We start from the raw sequence: 16,238 nt of genomic DNA on the forward strand, positions 1-16,238 counted from the left end.
TGTCAGGCCTGTTTCAGACATTATCCCTTTTGGTTCTATCAAAATGAAACTGAAAATGACAAAAGCTGATATTATTTTAGGAACAATACAAACTCTAGTATCTAAAACTAGTATCGAAACTAGGTACCGTATTTTTTGGACGTCATGCCGGAGTATAAGTCGCACCCGCCAAAAAATGTGTAATGAAAAAGAAAAAAACATATACAAGTTGCACTTTTTTGGGGAAATTTATTTTATAAAATCAGGGATCAGGAACAGACATTTCAGCTTGAAAGACAAGTTAGAGTAATAACAATAGAATAAAGAACAATAGGCTGAACAGGCATCTGGTATGTCACTCCAAATCACTAAATCCTTTGAATCCATTGAATTCTCCATCCTCGGTGTCACTCCTGAGCAACTCCACGCAACTTAAGTTGTCACTAAAATCCAGGCATGGTGCACCCTCCTGGTTGCCATGAAGCTGTGTTCTCCATTTCCGCTTTTCTCCAGTCCCTCACAAGTTTCTCACTCACTCCAAATTTTCTTTCTGTTGCTCGATTACCGTTTTCGGCTGCATATTTCGCTACTTGTAGCAGGACAGCGGCTTTTTCTGCAGGAGACATGTGCAAAAAATTGATGCATAAGCCTAGAGCGCCCTCTCGTGGCTGTCAGTCTGAAAAAAAGTGCGACTTACAGTCCGAAAAATATAGTACTCATTTGAGCAGGTATCAGTAATGAAAAAGTCACATTTAGAAAAGAAAGAATTTTTCCTGAATGATCTCGAGCTGAGTGTTTTTTATTATCATTGTGTTGTCAAGTCTATTGCTTAACATCGAAATAAAGTTTTAGTATCATGACAACACTACACAAAACCCAGCCAAAAAGCCCCAGGAAAGCTGTGATATTCTCCCATAAACAGTCCGATTCTTCTCCGCTCTTTGCCGCTCAATGCTCCCTGTGTGTGGAGCAGACAGACGGACCAATTGTGGGGAAGGGCTCGGGCTCCGACACACTGAGAAACAAGAGCTCTCAAGAAGTGCACCATAATGAAGTTAAAGGGGCATTACCCAGAGGCAGACGTGGCAGCAGAAGAAAGCCGGACTTTTGTGATGTGATCTTGCGAGTCTGGAGCGTGACATTTGGGGAAAAAATCTGAACTTTTGACCATTTTTTCGGGGAAGTTCTTTTTGGGACAGTCGGGGTTTTAGCTCAAAGCAACAAGATAAATGCAGAAAGTGTTAGCGTTGGGTTTGCCTGTCGTCTCGAAGGTTGCTAAGGAAACAAATGTCAACAAAACTGTTTTAAGGGCATGATTAGAAAACATGTGATGTACAGAGTCATTGTCCATGCTCATTGTAAGGACAGTTTAAAACGCTAAACAGCTGATCCAGTGAAAGGAGCCGTGTACAGAATTTGCCTTTAGGATCAAACTCAAACACATAATCTTTGTTTGCATTGGTTCACTGTGGAAATTGCCCTAATTTTCTGAGATTCATCTGATGTTTACCACGTTCAGACTAATGCCGCGTTCAGAACACAGCGTGAAAATTGTGCCAAATGCTTCGAGTCGGACGCCTTTGCATTTGAGGGCCGATTTACGCAAAAAGTATTTTTTTTTTTTCCAAGTTTCGGCGTTCAACGTGCGAACATTAATGCTCAAACTCACCACGCTACATTATACGAGCTTAGTCACACGACCCCGAGGACTTTGTATCTCGTCACTTCCCAAGTTTACATGCAATTTCCACAATACAAGACGAGACACGAGATTGGAATTACGAGAACGAGTCAAAACAAGATTCTGACATCCTTTATAATAAATAAACTGTCCAATCCAGTTCCCAATTTTGGCCTCACCATTTTTGATTTAGTTTATTTAATATTTCTGCTGTCATTGTAGAAGTACTTCTCAAAAAATGTAACTCACCAGGACTTCACTCTATTTTGTATCCAATCCAAACAGAAAAACATGGAAAAAATCTCACGAGATCATTTTCAGCATGTGTGCACAAGTTTGTGGTAATTTTCTTGTGGCATGAGATCTTGTCCCGTCCCTAATGTAAACCCAACGCCACAGTTTGAAAGCAGCATTATTTAGGTCATATTTGTTTACCAAGAGAACATTTGTGGCCATACCAGCTTGTCAAAGCCTGATCCCGTCACATCTCAGAAGCTCAGCAGGGCCGGGTCTGGTTAGTACTTGGACGGGAGACCACTGGGAAAATCAGGTGCCACAGGGGGGCGCCAGTTGTAAAAACTGCTGTTGTGTCTTTAGGCAAGGCACTCCACCCTCATTGCCTAGTATGAAAGTGGTGTGTGCGTGAGTGATGGTGGTGGTCAGAGGGGCCGATGGCGCACATTGGCAGCCTCGCTTCCGTCTGTCTGCCACAGTTGCGTCTTTGAGTGTCCAAAGTCCAAATGTCCAGTCTTCCTGAACATGTGAGACAGACTCTTCTTTGACGCTGTTTAAATCCAGACTCAAAACGGTTCTGTTTCACTGTGCATATGACTGAAAGGTTTTCATTCTGCACTCTTCTCTCGAATTTATGTCTCTCTTTTTTTTATTTTAATCTTTATGATTATTTATGTTTAGATTTGTTTTTATTGTGATTTTATGTATTTCTTATTCTGTAAAGCACTTTGAATTACTTTGTGTACGAATTGTGATTTACAAATAAACTTGCCTTGCCAAAAAAGCGCTATATTAAACTGATGTATTTATTATTATTATCATTATTATCATTATGATTATTATTATTATTATTATTATTATTGTTATTAACATTAGTTATGGTTCTCACTGATCACCTTTTCTCCTCTTTCTTTCCTCTGGTGCATCTCATCTTTCTAATCCAAGTTAGGAAAAGTAAACAACTAGGACTTCAGTTTTCACTCATAAATGGTGAGAAAGTAATTTAGTACATTTAGTACTGTAACAAAATTCAGTAGCTTTAGTCTGCTCCTTCACACTATGTGGTATTGAACTGGTATCTGTATTGGTGAGTACACAAAGGCCAAGTATAGTATTGGATCAGATCCCATAAAAATGGTATCGGATCAACACTATTTAAGATCAAATCAAAAATCGAGATGGATCAATACGGGGAAAAACATCCTGATACTCGTTTCCCCACAGCCCCGCCCTCTGTACTACTACGACATGATCAGTCTGAGATGTTTTTCACAGGAATGCATGAAAGTATGTGCATTACTGTCGCACTGAAACGCCTCGAGACGGAGACCGCTGCAGCCGCTGGAGGACGTGCTGAGGTCACAGAGTTTGAGGAGAATGCAGAGACATGCAGAGGTTTAAACACATCACCAGTGGGACCAGATAACCCAATTCTACTTATCAGGAACATGGAGCACCAGGCCTGCATCTCACACACACACACACACACACACACAAATGCAGATGTAACACTAAGCAGAGCACGCAGGGAGAAGCAGAGCAGAGGGAGGGGGGGGAGCACGCAGCAAGCACAGCCCACTTCCATCACCTCCTCCTGGACACAAGAATGTACCAGCACCACCTCCGCCACCGCAGACACGCCACAGCTGGACCGACCACATGTGCAGATTACGGAACCGCGTCTCCCACAATGCACTTCGCTTTCAAGGACAACAGCAGGAACTATGAATGGACAAAAACGATGTTACAAAATAAGGTTACATCACTAAAATGAACTAAATTAGAATCGTTGTGATGGCAAACTGCTCATAAGATTTGTGTTTTACTTTCAAAACTTCAAATTTATATCATTATAATCTATGCCATCCATGGATTTATGAACTTATTATGTTATATTTTGAAGATGAAAACACCGCTGAATCTAGAGGATGTATCAGATATCAACACCGATATGGAATTTTGCAAGCTCGGGTATCGGCTTCCAAATATATCCTGGTTGGACGTATAAATTGGTGTAATCAGACTATTTCCTGGATGGAACTGGCCCAGACATGTTTGAACTTTAGTCGTTTTGTCGTTACTTAACATAACACATTTGGATCAGTTTCGCCTTGTTTTATTTTTTGTTTTGTTTTGGAAATGGATTTTAATAAAGTTTTCAATCCCTGTACTGGTATCAGTTGATATCGGGTATTGGCAAAGGCTTAAAGGCAAGTATCGGAATTAAAAGTAGTACTTATGCCGCACTCTGTTGCATTTTTTGTATTAAAAACGCTCTATAAATAAAGTTTGATTGATTGATTCTACTGAATGTCGGTAGTGGATAAATCCAAGTTTATTCTCTCGACATCCGTTGTAAATGCGTTCCATTGCAAAAGTTGGGAAAATATGGATGCCCAAGAAAGTTTAATGTTTATTTTGTTAGCTTATGTAGTTAAAGTCAGATATTGCTTGCCCCTGTGAATAAATCGAGTTATGGCAGTTTGACTATTACATGTTCAGAAATCCATCCGATTCTTTCTGCTCCGAACTAGCCCGAGTTTGTGTTTTGGAATTGCCTGTTACATTGTATTTTTTGGCTTTTTTCGGTGTTCAGTTTTCCACCAAGTCCCAAGCACAATAGAATATGGCATTAAATGGTAGTACTGGAATCGGTATTGAAACTGAAAAAGCAGAATCTGTGCATCCAGCCTGAATCTTATGTGTATGACTGAGTAAAGAGCCATTAAACACCCTAACGAAGTCCTAAGCAAAATCTGAAAAATCCTCCAGAGTGAGCGGTGCCTGGCGGGTTGGGGGGAACTGGCGGGGCGGATTGTGGAGCGATGACTGACAGCCGACCGACAGCCACAACAATCCGACACGGCGCTGACCGGTGCGCTCCGGACTTTGAAACAGAGCGGACATTTGTGCTCGAATCATGCTTTTTCCCTTTTCTGCAGACACGGCGGGACATTGCGGTGACCGTTGGTGCCAAGTAGGGGCGGAGCTGCACCGCACGAAGATGCCAGTGTCTGTGCTCGCCATGTAATAACCTGCATCTGACTCACTGGCGGCCGTTGGTCCAACCCGAAAATTCAAATGTACTGGCTGTAGTTGATCCTGAAGAGGCCGTTACAGACACGACTTTGACCCAAAAGTCAAATTTTTTACAAATATATGCGCTAAAATGCCAAAATAATGCCAGGGATAGAGATACAATTCTATTTTAGACCCATTTACACAGACAGTCAGTAGAAAAAAAGTGATTTTGGTGGCACTTTATACTAACTTTGTACCAATTTTATCTTAAAGTCGTAGGCCGGGTGTACTGGTGGCGAAACTGGGGCAGAGGGCAGGGCAGAGAATAAAGATTACTCAAAAACTACTCGAATCACACTAACTAGAGAAAGGCAAACAATGACGACACGGTTAAAAGTCTATTTTGAACAATAGGTCTATTTTAAAACGTTTACAATCTGCACAGTGGACCAAAAGCCAATTATAAAAATGCACTTCCGATAAATTTACAAAAGTGATTGGAAAATTGCATGTAGATTTATGTGGGGCTTTGGACACTCAGGCCTAGTTACCCATAATGCAACCCGGGTGTGATCTGGTGCATGAACAGTCAAAGCAGTAGGAGGAGGAGCAGCTTTACGGGGCTGTAAAACCCACTAGTATGTTTATATGGACGGTCAGACGACTAGGGACTATTTTATGGGACCACTGACCTTGTCCCTGTCTGACGGCTCTGGTGCGGGACTGTGATGTCATAAAGCAAACACACACAGACAAAGACACACACACAGACACACAGAGGTAAATGTGCACCAACTCAGGCTGTGGTGAGCTCATGAACACTGTATTCCGGGACTAGTTCAGGAGGTCGGTCCAGTGTTTGTTTTACCGGCTGCTGTTGAATCTCTCAGACTGTTGCAATTACAGCTAATTAAAATCACATTCACATATCACTACCAGAACCTCCAGAATTCCCTCCCTGAACTGCAGAGGCTGCACTAGCACTGACTCATGACTGTAGGCGCTGGGCTTTAGGTAGTGACCATTCAGATCAGAGAGAGGCAATTTAGACTCCGAGACACAGGAATGCATGAAACTATGTGCATTCCTGTTGTATTGAAACAGCTCTATACACACACAGTTGTAGCTATCAGAGGGCGTGTCAAGATCAGAGGGGAATGCAGAGGGAGAGGAGGCCGAGACGGAGCAGAGATGGAGGCCTTTTTAGGTTTAAATCAACTGAATTTCATCATTGAAACTGGAAACACAAATAACAGACTAACGCAAGGCTCATTCTGCTTTCTGATTGGAGAGAAATTAGATAGTGTGTCCAATTTTTTGTAATTAAGACAAAAAAAAGTATTAGAATTGTTTTAAGAAATGGGACAAGATCTTGCGAGACAAAATTGACACAAGATTGTGCACACGTATTAAAAATGATCTATTATTTTCTCATGTTTTTAGATTTAGATTGAAAAACTTACACTTTTTGAGAAGCTGTCGTCCCAAAAAGCAGAGCAGAAATATTAAATAAAGTGAATCAAAAATGTAGCGATGTAACAATATCCAAATCTCTCGGTACAATGTTATTACGATATGCACCTCATGGTATGATATTTATTGCAATATTTTGGAGAGGCTAATAAAATTATAGATAGGACACTTTTTTACTGTATTTTCCGGGCTATAAGGTGCTCTTAAGTCTCTAACCCCAACAAAAAATGACTGCGCGCCCCGCAATCCAGAGCGCCCTATACACGAATCCACTCAGGTGTCCCAGCACGACTTCAGTAAACTACAAAGCCGCACCACCCACAGAACACGCAAACACACACAGAGCAGACAACGACCGCACAGCGAAAAACACCCACAGCCACACTCATCACTCCACACCGACGAGGAACGGAACGGAGGAACGAACCGAAAAAGCGAGTGCAATGTGCCACTTCTAGACACAACTGAACAACTGAGTCACTGTGAAACACCGACAATCCAGCGGTCCCAGACAGCACCCTCCCTACACGCCACAACTGAACAAAGCCCAGAGTCACCGTGAACGCACAAACAAAGTCCCACTGACCCATCCAACTGTTGTGTTTCGTTTAAAGTCCGGTGTGGTTTATTTGTGAAAAAGTTAGAAAATAGACCAATTAATGACAGTGCGTCTTATAATCAAAAGTGCCCTATAGTGCGGAAAATACGGTACTTTTAAAACACCTTGAAAAGATTTGGTGTGAATAATTACCGTCATAATCGCAAAAATTCAAGTAAAAACATATTTCTTCATGTTGTCTGCATTGAAATGAATCATGGGATATGTAGTTCCCAATGATCATAAGCTGTTACTACTATAAAACAATGCATTTAAGCAAAGGAACTTGTGATTCGATATATTGAGACTTTTGACGATACGATATCACAATATTTCAGTTACTGTTACATCCCTACAAAAACTGTGAGCCTAAAATTGGTAACCGAAATGCACAGTATAGCCTAAATAATGTCAAAATCTCGTCTTGTCGTGTTGTTGTAGTTCCAGTCTCATCTTGTGGAAACTGTATCTCGTCCCGCCCTTAATTGTTATGATATTTGATTTGATCGTGTTTACCTCTTATCCAGGGACATATGTAGGTCAAGTTGATGGAAATGAAATCAAATTCTTTCACATGGAATTCCTTTAAAGCTGCAGGTCACAGTCGTGTGGAGCTCAGGGCCGTGTGACCGAGGCCAGCTGAGGTGAACACGAGGCCGGACCAACAACATCTGTCACTGCATCACAAATCTCTTTCCAAGTACTTGTCCATCGCAAAAAAAAAAAAAAAAAATCACAAGAAAGTCCAGGATTTTTTTTGACTCATTCCAGAAAGTCAAACTGGTTTAGAGATAATGAAAAGTAACACACTGAATTTTGAGTTAAGACCAATAAAAAAAGGATATTTTAAGTTACATTTATGCAACCCAACAGGACCAGGCAAGCATTTTCTAGAAGATACCTTATCCGACACGACGTTGTACAAAAAATAAAGAATCTAAAGCTGTTAAAAAGGTCAAGGAAGTCCAATCAGAATATTCGAATGTGTCTCCAATGTCATGAGCTAAAAGGCTTTTCACAGAACCATTAGCTTTCTCTTCAGATGTTGGCGTGCTGGGATGGGGCCCCTGGGGACTGGCCCTGTTCCTGAGCTGTGGTGGAGGGTGGAGGGTGGAGGAGGGACTTCCTGCAAGAGGGTGGGGCTCTTCTTCTACTCCAGCTACGACGGCACAAACAGGGAGGTCAACAAAAACAACAACAACAAGATTATTCTGGTTTTAGCCTGTGCCGCCCTTCCTTTTCCGGTCTTCCTGCTTCATCCCTTCACCTTCTCTTTGTGTTTTCTCTTTTCTTCCATCTGCTCCTACTCCTCCTCATCTCTCTTCCATCTCCTCATCTACTCTTTATCTCTATCTAATTTTCTCCTCCATCTTCTTCTCCTCCTAGATCTCCACACCGTCATTTCCTCCTTTCCTCCTCCCTTTCGTCTTCTTCCTCCATCCTCCTCTTCCCTCCATAAAGGTTCATTTCTGTCCTGTCAATGAGACTTTTTCAGTTTCAGTTTCGATTAGGGATGTAACAATAACCGAAAATATCGTATCGTCAAAGTTCTCACAATAATATCATGGACCATCACAATATATCGAATCACAAGTCTCTTTACTTAAATGAAGAGTTATGGTGCAGCAATATCTAAAAAAAAGACAGAGGGAACTACATAGACCATGATCCTTTGCTCTATTTCAGTGTAGACTACATGAAGAAATAACAGTTCTAAGTAGGGCTGTCACAATAACTGCAAAAATGAATCATTGCAGTACTAAGAGGCACGAGTCCATTTTTAGAGACCCGCACCCACCTGGACCCGTTAACATTCCACCTGTTACCACCGGTGCCCATGATAACCCAGGACTGACCCAGGACTGACCCAGGACTGACCCAGGACTGACCCAGGACTGACCCAGGACTAAAGGTGCACCCGTGTAGACCGTTGGGTGACCGCAGGCGAAAGGACTGCCGCAGCTCTGCGCCGCACCGAGGTAAACCCGATCACGCTTTGCCGACACCCTGCACCGCGTGCTCTCTTAAGTCCAGTTAGGTACCCGACCTGGTGCAGGACTCTGACCCGACCTGGTGCAGGACTCTGACCCGACCTGGTGCAGGACTCTGACCCGACCTGGTGCAGGACTCTGACCCGACCTGGTGCAGGACTCTGACCCGACCTGGTGCAGGACTCTGACCCGACCTGGTGCAGGACTCTGACCCGAGCTGCCACAGTGAGAGCTGAAGAGATGCAGCGGCACTTGTTCCAAAGCCAAATGTTACTTCTCCCACACGACACATGTTATATCCACACCACAACCAAGGTACATGTGCATCTGCAACAAGAGAGTTTTCAGAGCCGCTGGAAATATTGTAACTCTGGGGGATGGGGGTGCGATATCACTGCATACCGCGCTGTTGAGCCACTATACCGCACCACAGGAGAAATTCCCTAACCACGACAATCAATCAATCAAACTTTATTTATAAAGCACTTTTCATACAAAAATTTAACACAAAGTGCTTTACAGTGATTAAAAACAATCCCACATTTCCATCCGCCCACCCACCAACCCAACCCCCACACCTGCCCGACCCCACACAACCAAACAACCACACACACACACACACACACACACACACACTAACATGCTAAAATACACAAAACCACATATAGTAAAATGTGAGGCTGAATACAGGCGAACCAGTTGAGAAAGCACCATCAGAGGAGCCGTCTACATCAGGAGCAGAGAGACGTCCACCACCACCAGGAACCACCACAGGGTCCAGAACACAATAGAAACAAGTCAAAGTATAAGACTTCAATCAAAAGCTAAGCTAAAAAGGTGGGTCTTGAGCGACAGCCCAAGATCTAAGCACTTTTAAATCTTAGTTTTTTGGATTAAGTCATGTAAATGCATTTTAAGTAGCGTATTCAGTTTTAGCTGTTTAGCCTCCACAAAATATCACAATAAATATCGTACCGTGAGATGTATATCGTGAAAATATTGTACCGAGAGATTTGGATATTGTTACATCTCTAATCGTGAGCCTCCACACCATATCGTGAACTTTCCCACGATATCGCAATAAATATCGAACTGTGATGTTCATACTGTGATGATATTGTATTGTGAGACTTGGATATCGTCAACCCCTAGTATCGATACCTGCTCAATCCGTGTATCATTCGTTCATTAGTTTTTCAATATAAAACCAAAAATAAGAAAATGAAAAAACAACTATTTTCTTCATTATTTGTCTCCAAAACCAAAATGAATAACGATTATTTTTTTCATTTTTTGATTTTGTGTTTAAATGAATAATGGAAAAAACAGATAACAGCTGTTTCCCGTTTTCGTGACTTAAATTGCGATGCCGGACTAAAACAGGACTAAAACAGGACTAAAACAGGACTGACTAAAACAGGACTAAAACAGGACTAAAACAGGACTAAAACAGGACTGAACAGGACTAAAACAGGACTAAAACAGGACACTAAAACAGGACTGAACAGGACTAAAACAGGACTAAAACAGGACTAAAACAGGACTAAAACAGGACTAAAACAGGACTAAAACAGGACTGAACAGGTCTAAACCAGCTTTAAACCAGAATTGAACCAGGACTAAACTACGTCTGTGTCCCGGTCTGAGTCCCGGTTTCCTGATCACCCGACAGACTACACGGGCACACGTCCAGGCCAGTCCCCACACTCCTGCTTCAGTCCTGCTTCAGTCCTGCTTCAGTCCTGCTTCAGTCCTGCTTCAGTCCTGCTTCAGTCCTGAGACTGGTTTAGTCCTGGTTTAGTCCTGAGACCGGTTTAGTCCTGGTTTAGTCCTGGTTTAGTCCTGGTTTAGTCCTGGTTTAGAGCTGGTTTAGTCCTGGTTTAGTCCTGGTTTAGAGCTGGTTTAGTCCTGGTTCAGTCCTGGTTCAGTCCTGGTTCAGTCCTGGTTCAGTCCCGTTTTAGTCCCGTTTTAGTCCGGCATCGCAGTTCAAGTCACGGAAACGAGAAACGGCCATTATCCATTTTTTCCGTTATTCATTTAAACACAAAGTCAAAAAATTCAAAAACGAATCATTATCCGTTAATTTCATTTTGGTTTGGAGACAAATAATGAAGAAAATTGTTGTTTTTTGTTTTCTTATTTTTGGTTTTAGATTGAAAAACGAATAAACAAATGCTACACAGATTCTGCTCAACTATTTTGATCTAGTTTTGATTCTAGTTTGATTACTTCTCCATAACAAATACTTCTCCTCTCAGTCTTTTTTCCTGGATTGGACAAACTGCAGGTGTTTGAGCTCATCTTTATCTAAAGCTGACGGGAGCTGCAGCTGCGCGGTGTAAATATAATGCCCCATACTGACATTATCTCAAGTCTTATCTGTTCGTCCATACACGTGTCATATGTGTAAGTCCAAGCTGTGGAGGCAGGAGACTTATGGAGATTACGAAAATAGAAAATGTACTGGGTCAAGGATTGTGAAAAACGGCACATTTCAACATGTAACAGCAAACATTGGCAGTTTTAAAGTGTCAGTGAGGCCCTCGGATTTATGTTCTTAAGGGTCACGGGGTCAAGGGCCGTTTACTCTCGAGTATGTCACCTTTTATAACCTGCAGACAGACAAGAATGATGGATTGTTTTACTAAAAATACTGACAAATACAATATTTAACAAATGCAAAAAAAATCACCACATATATTTTGGCCATTTCATTTTCTTTTCAACATTAAAAGATACAATATGTCTTAAAAACATGAAAAGCACAACCAGATCATTTTCAAGTTTTCCTGTAACGGTAAAGCACAATCACTAGCATGCCAACCACACACTTCAGAATTCTAAACTGCTATAGAATTATATTAAGACAGAACAGCCAGTTTATTTTGACTTCAAGAGCCGCTTATACAATATGTCTGTACTGAGGCAAGGCACGTTTTGCTCAAATATAACTTTGAGTAAATTGAGTAAAACTTTATTATTAGTCTGTCTGCATCTCCAAAGCTCTATTCCACCTTGTGATGTCATGAAGTGGTAGTTTAGTTCAGTACAAATCGGCAATTCCAGGACTGAAAGTATCCAAATGAAGTGAAGGTGTATGGAGTTTAAAAACACAGTGGAGCACTTCCACAGTTTAAATTTCCATCACAGTAATACAGGACAGATTTCCCTCAGTCTGTCCTTGTGAAAATCAAAGTCATTTCTGATACAGACCAATTATTAACATGTGTAAAGGCTCAGCAAACACAACTGTCTCCACCCTCAGGAAACTCTGTTGTTTTAACTGTCCTCAAATGGAAGTTAAGACCCACTTTTATTCTCTGCTTTTAACACCGCGACAGTTGTGTGGTCCTCTGCGTCTTTTTTTTGTTATCATTTTTAGCTTTATGCATTTTAACACTTTTTATAATTTATTGTGTTTATTTATGATTTACTGTCTTATTGGATTCATTAGTCTGTGCAGCACTTTGGAAACTGTCATGTTTATATAAACTGGAGCTGATTAGCAAAAGCTCGCTCTGATTTGATATGTATGTAACTTGAATTTCTGTATAAATACTCAGAGCTCAGATCAGAGTCTTGCACCGGGTCGGGTACCTGTAAAACACGCCATTTTCAGCAGCTATTAATGTTCTGAGATTTTACGGGCGGGTCAGCTGAATTAAATGAACAAATGAACAACGGCACAGGAGAAAAATACTGGACGTCCATTGCCCTGAAACAAGTGCCATTTCCCGGTCCTTTTCCTGGAACGATGACAGACCAGGCTGAGAGAGATTTTAGTGTATTTATTACATAAAACCATCAGCGGAGGTGATCGGCCTGGTTCAGTCCTGGTTCAGTCCTGGTGATCGGCTCAGCTGTTGCAGCCTGTGTATATTTACGCTAATGACACTGATTAAGACTTGGTGTAGTCCCGGTGTAGTCCCGGTGTAGTCCCGGTGTAGTCCCGGTGTAGTCCCGGTGTAGTCCCGGTGTAGTCCCGGTGTAGTCCTGGTGATCGGCTCTGCAGTTGAGGCGTGTATATATTTATAATCCACTAATGTCACAGCGTAGGTTCAGTCCCAGTTTAGTCCTGGTTTAGTACCAGTCTAGTCCCAGTCCCAGTGTAGTCCCAGTCTAGTCCCAGTGTAGTCCCGGACTATTGGGTTGTTGGACCAATGGACTGACCTCGATTTATCAGGGGCACGGGCGGGTAACAGGTGGAATGTTAACTGGTCCGGGCAGATGCAGATTTAACTTTGATATAATCATGGGTTAACAGGCGGGTGCGGTGCTGCACTGCGCGGGAGTGGGCGGGTGCGGGTCTCCAAAAATGGACCCGTGCAGGACTCTGGCTCAGATGCTCTGGGGAGAGAAGGGGTGACTGGACAGAGGAGAGTCGCCTGGGCCCTGTCCTCATCTGCTCTAACAAGAAGAATAAACCTTTGTCTGTATTTCAAAAACTCACCAGGATTATTTATCATCAAGAGATACATCATGTTCTCCACAACATTACCACATGACATCACAGGGTGGAACAGAGTGTTTTCTGTTTGAGAAGAGAACTCAGGGTTTGTGTTAAACATGTGTGTGTTTGTGATGAGGAAACTACATTAGAGCATAGAAAAAAATCAAATAGAATAATATGGGTCCTTTAATATTCTCGTCTCACTGTGCTGTGCCGTCCAAAAATACCCCACACCCTTCTCCCGACATAACCCCGCCCACAGCGCTAGCCACGCCCGCCCGGTCCAGACAGCTGTGTCGTCATGGCGATCTGTCCCATCATCTCGCTCTGGCCAGCTGCCAACACGTTCTCTCCCTCTTCTTCTCCTCTCACTCTCTCCCTCTTTCTCTCTCTCTCCCTAAATCCTGCCCGGCCCAGCTCGCGTTGCAGTGCATTGTGGGAAGTCCGATCTAATCTCCCTCGCAGGACGAGTGCGCTTTCTGTTGTCCCACCGTCGACGCGTCTCTCATCCAATCGAAAGGTCCTGTCAAAGCGCATTCCGGAGCACCTGCAGCCCTCCCACCGCCGGCCAAGGACGCGAAGCCCCGCCCACGTCCCGCTCCGGTGTCAGCGTGTCCCAGAAGGCCGTGTGTGTCGGGGCATATCTGTGGTAGAGGATACGCTGGTGTAAAGCCCTTCTAAAGCTGCGGCGGAGAGGAGCTGGCTCACGCGCACGCAGAACAAGTGTTGACCTACAGCTGAGGAGAATGACTCGAGAATGTGGAGTGAACCGTGAGCAAACCTGCAGTGATTTAAAAAAGGTACAGCGTGTGACTTTCGGTGGAGGGGACGTCACCTATTTGCAACCACGGAGATGTCATTGTAACTTTCACTTCTTTTCAATCACAGTTTTTATTGGAGAAAAAATGACACAGATTTTTTTTGTCCCAATATCAACACTTTCACTTAATATCTGTTATTGACTGATGCTTTAACAGATACTAGTTTAGGGATGCAAAATGCCACTTATTTCCTTGCCATACCATACCAACTTTATTAATAAAGCTCTATTAAAAACTTTACAGCTGGCCAAAGTACTCTACATGAACATAGAATAGACAAGGACAATCACAGTCAAAGCCACAATACAACTATTAAACAACAGAGAAAACAAGAAGATACTGAACAACAATTTTCAGATTTTCAAAAGTCGCGCTTTTTTCATGGTTTGGGTGGTCCTGAGGTGCAACTTTTACAATAACAGCTGTGAGAGGGCGCTCTAGGCTTGTGTGCCGATATCTGCTACTCCTATTCCTCCTGTACCACTGAAAATTAAAAATTTAAACATCAACTTAAAGACGACTGAGAAAGACTGAACACAAATGCCACCAAAAAGCAAAACATTCTGCAGATTACAAGCCGCAAGTAGTAAAAAATGCAGCTGAATACGGTAATCGAGCAGCAGAAAGAAAGTTTGGAGTGAGCGAGAAACTTGTGAGAAACTGGTGAAAAGCGGAGGATACTCGAACTGCAATGAAGGCCACGTTTATATGATGACGGTCTGAACAGAAGACGCAAAAGTGGCGTCGTGTCTTCACTTTTTATTCTGCGTTTAGTCGAGTGTTTTCAGGAGGAAATCTGCATTCATACGGTGACTCAAAAGTGTGTGGAATTGGATTGTGTATGCATGCCAGGCGGCTTGGTGGTGATGTGAAGTGGTGATGTATGTGACATAAACTTGTACGCAACGTGAGTAGATGTGACCAGAGTTTTGCGTCTTGTGCAGTTGAGACGGAAATACTACGGCAGAGCGTATTTATTTTTTCCACTCTGGAGGGTGGTTTCAGATTTTTGCGTTTTTAAACCCCAAAAACGCCGTCACTGTCTAAACGAAAGACACTTCCGATAAAATATAGTCCTTTTTACCTGCAAGCGTTCTCGTGTAAACTGGCCCAAAGAAAAGAAAACTAATCGCGGGCTAAAAGCTAGATGGCCACAGTAAGAGGAACAAGTTCACAAATGGGTTCTTGAACAACGTGCTGCTGGCAGAAGCTTGTCAACGGTGCAGTTACGTTTCCACGCCCAGGTAGTTGCCAAGACAATGAATATAAATGACTTTTTGGGACGACCTTCTTGGTGTTACCGCTTCATGCAACGCAACCGCCTCTATCAGAGCACGGACAACGAGGTCCCAAAAACTGCCAGCAGCAAACTCCAAGCCAAGGTCGACTGTTTGAAGTGTTGAAATACAAAAAAACTATAACCTATAGTACAGTGCGACTTGTTTTTTTCTTCTTCATTATGCTTTTTTTGGTTGGTGCAACTTATACTCCGGAGCAACTTACAGTCTGGAAAATACAATACATCTCACTTGTTAGTGAAAAAAAGTGCATTTTTAGGAGTGATTTATAAACATGTACAATGTCCAACTGTCTAATCTCTAAGCAACTGGTTTGACAGCCGTGGTGCTGCAACAGAAAATGCACGGTCCCCACAAAGCTTTTAGTCTTTGGGAACGGTTAACATTTTATACAAGAGATCCATCTGTGTTATGAAAGTGTTTTTTATCCTTCACATCAATACTGAACAGCTTTGTGTGAAAAAGTTCAAATATTACGAGGCGTTCCAGGTCAAAATCTGCCTGTAAATCATCTTATTACATAAAATTAAAAGCCCAACCAGGATATTGGCTTTAGCGATATCATGAAAATGCTAATTTTTCAGTATGGATGACAAGTACTACTAGTAAAGCAAGCATTTCTTAATTTGAGTGGGGTTGCCTCTCCACAGATCTGACTCATAATTTGGACCAGCAGTGTCAAATTTGGAACA

At 42.4% G+C, this 16,238-nt stretch overlaps 1 protein-coding gene across 1 annotated transcript in view; it reads right to left on the bottom strand.

Annotated features, from left to right (window-relative positions):
- Positions 1-16,238, bottom strand: part of sptbn1 (spectrin, beta, non-erythrocytic 1) — a 251,358-nt gene that overhangs the window by 190,407 nt on the left and 44,713 nt on the right. The gene's annotated exons all lie outside the window — the stretch shown is intronic.

The sequence above is a fragment of the Boleophthalmus pectinirostris genome, unplaced genomic scaffold, assembly GCF_026225935.1.
Source record: "Boleophthalmus pectinirostris isolate CB_2022bp ecotype Guang Dong unplaced genomic scaffold, ASM2622593v1 HiC_scaffold_5, whole genome shotgun sequence".
Classification (NCBI taxonomy): Eukaryota; Metazoa; Chordata; class Actinopteri; order Gobiiformes; family Gobiidae; genus Boleophthalmus; species Boleophthalmus pectinirostris.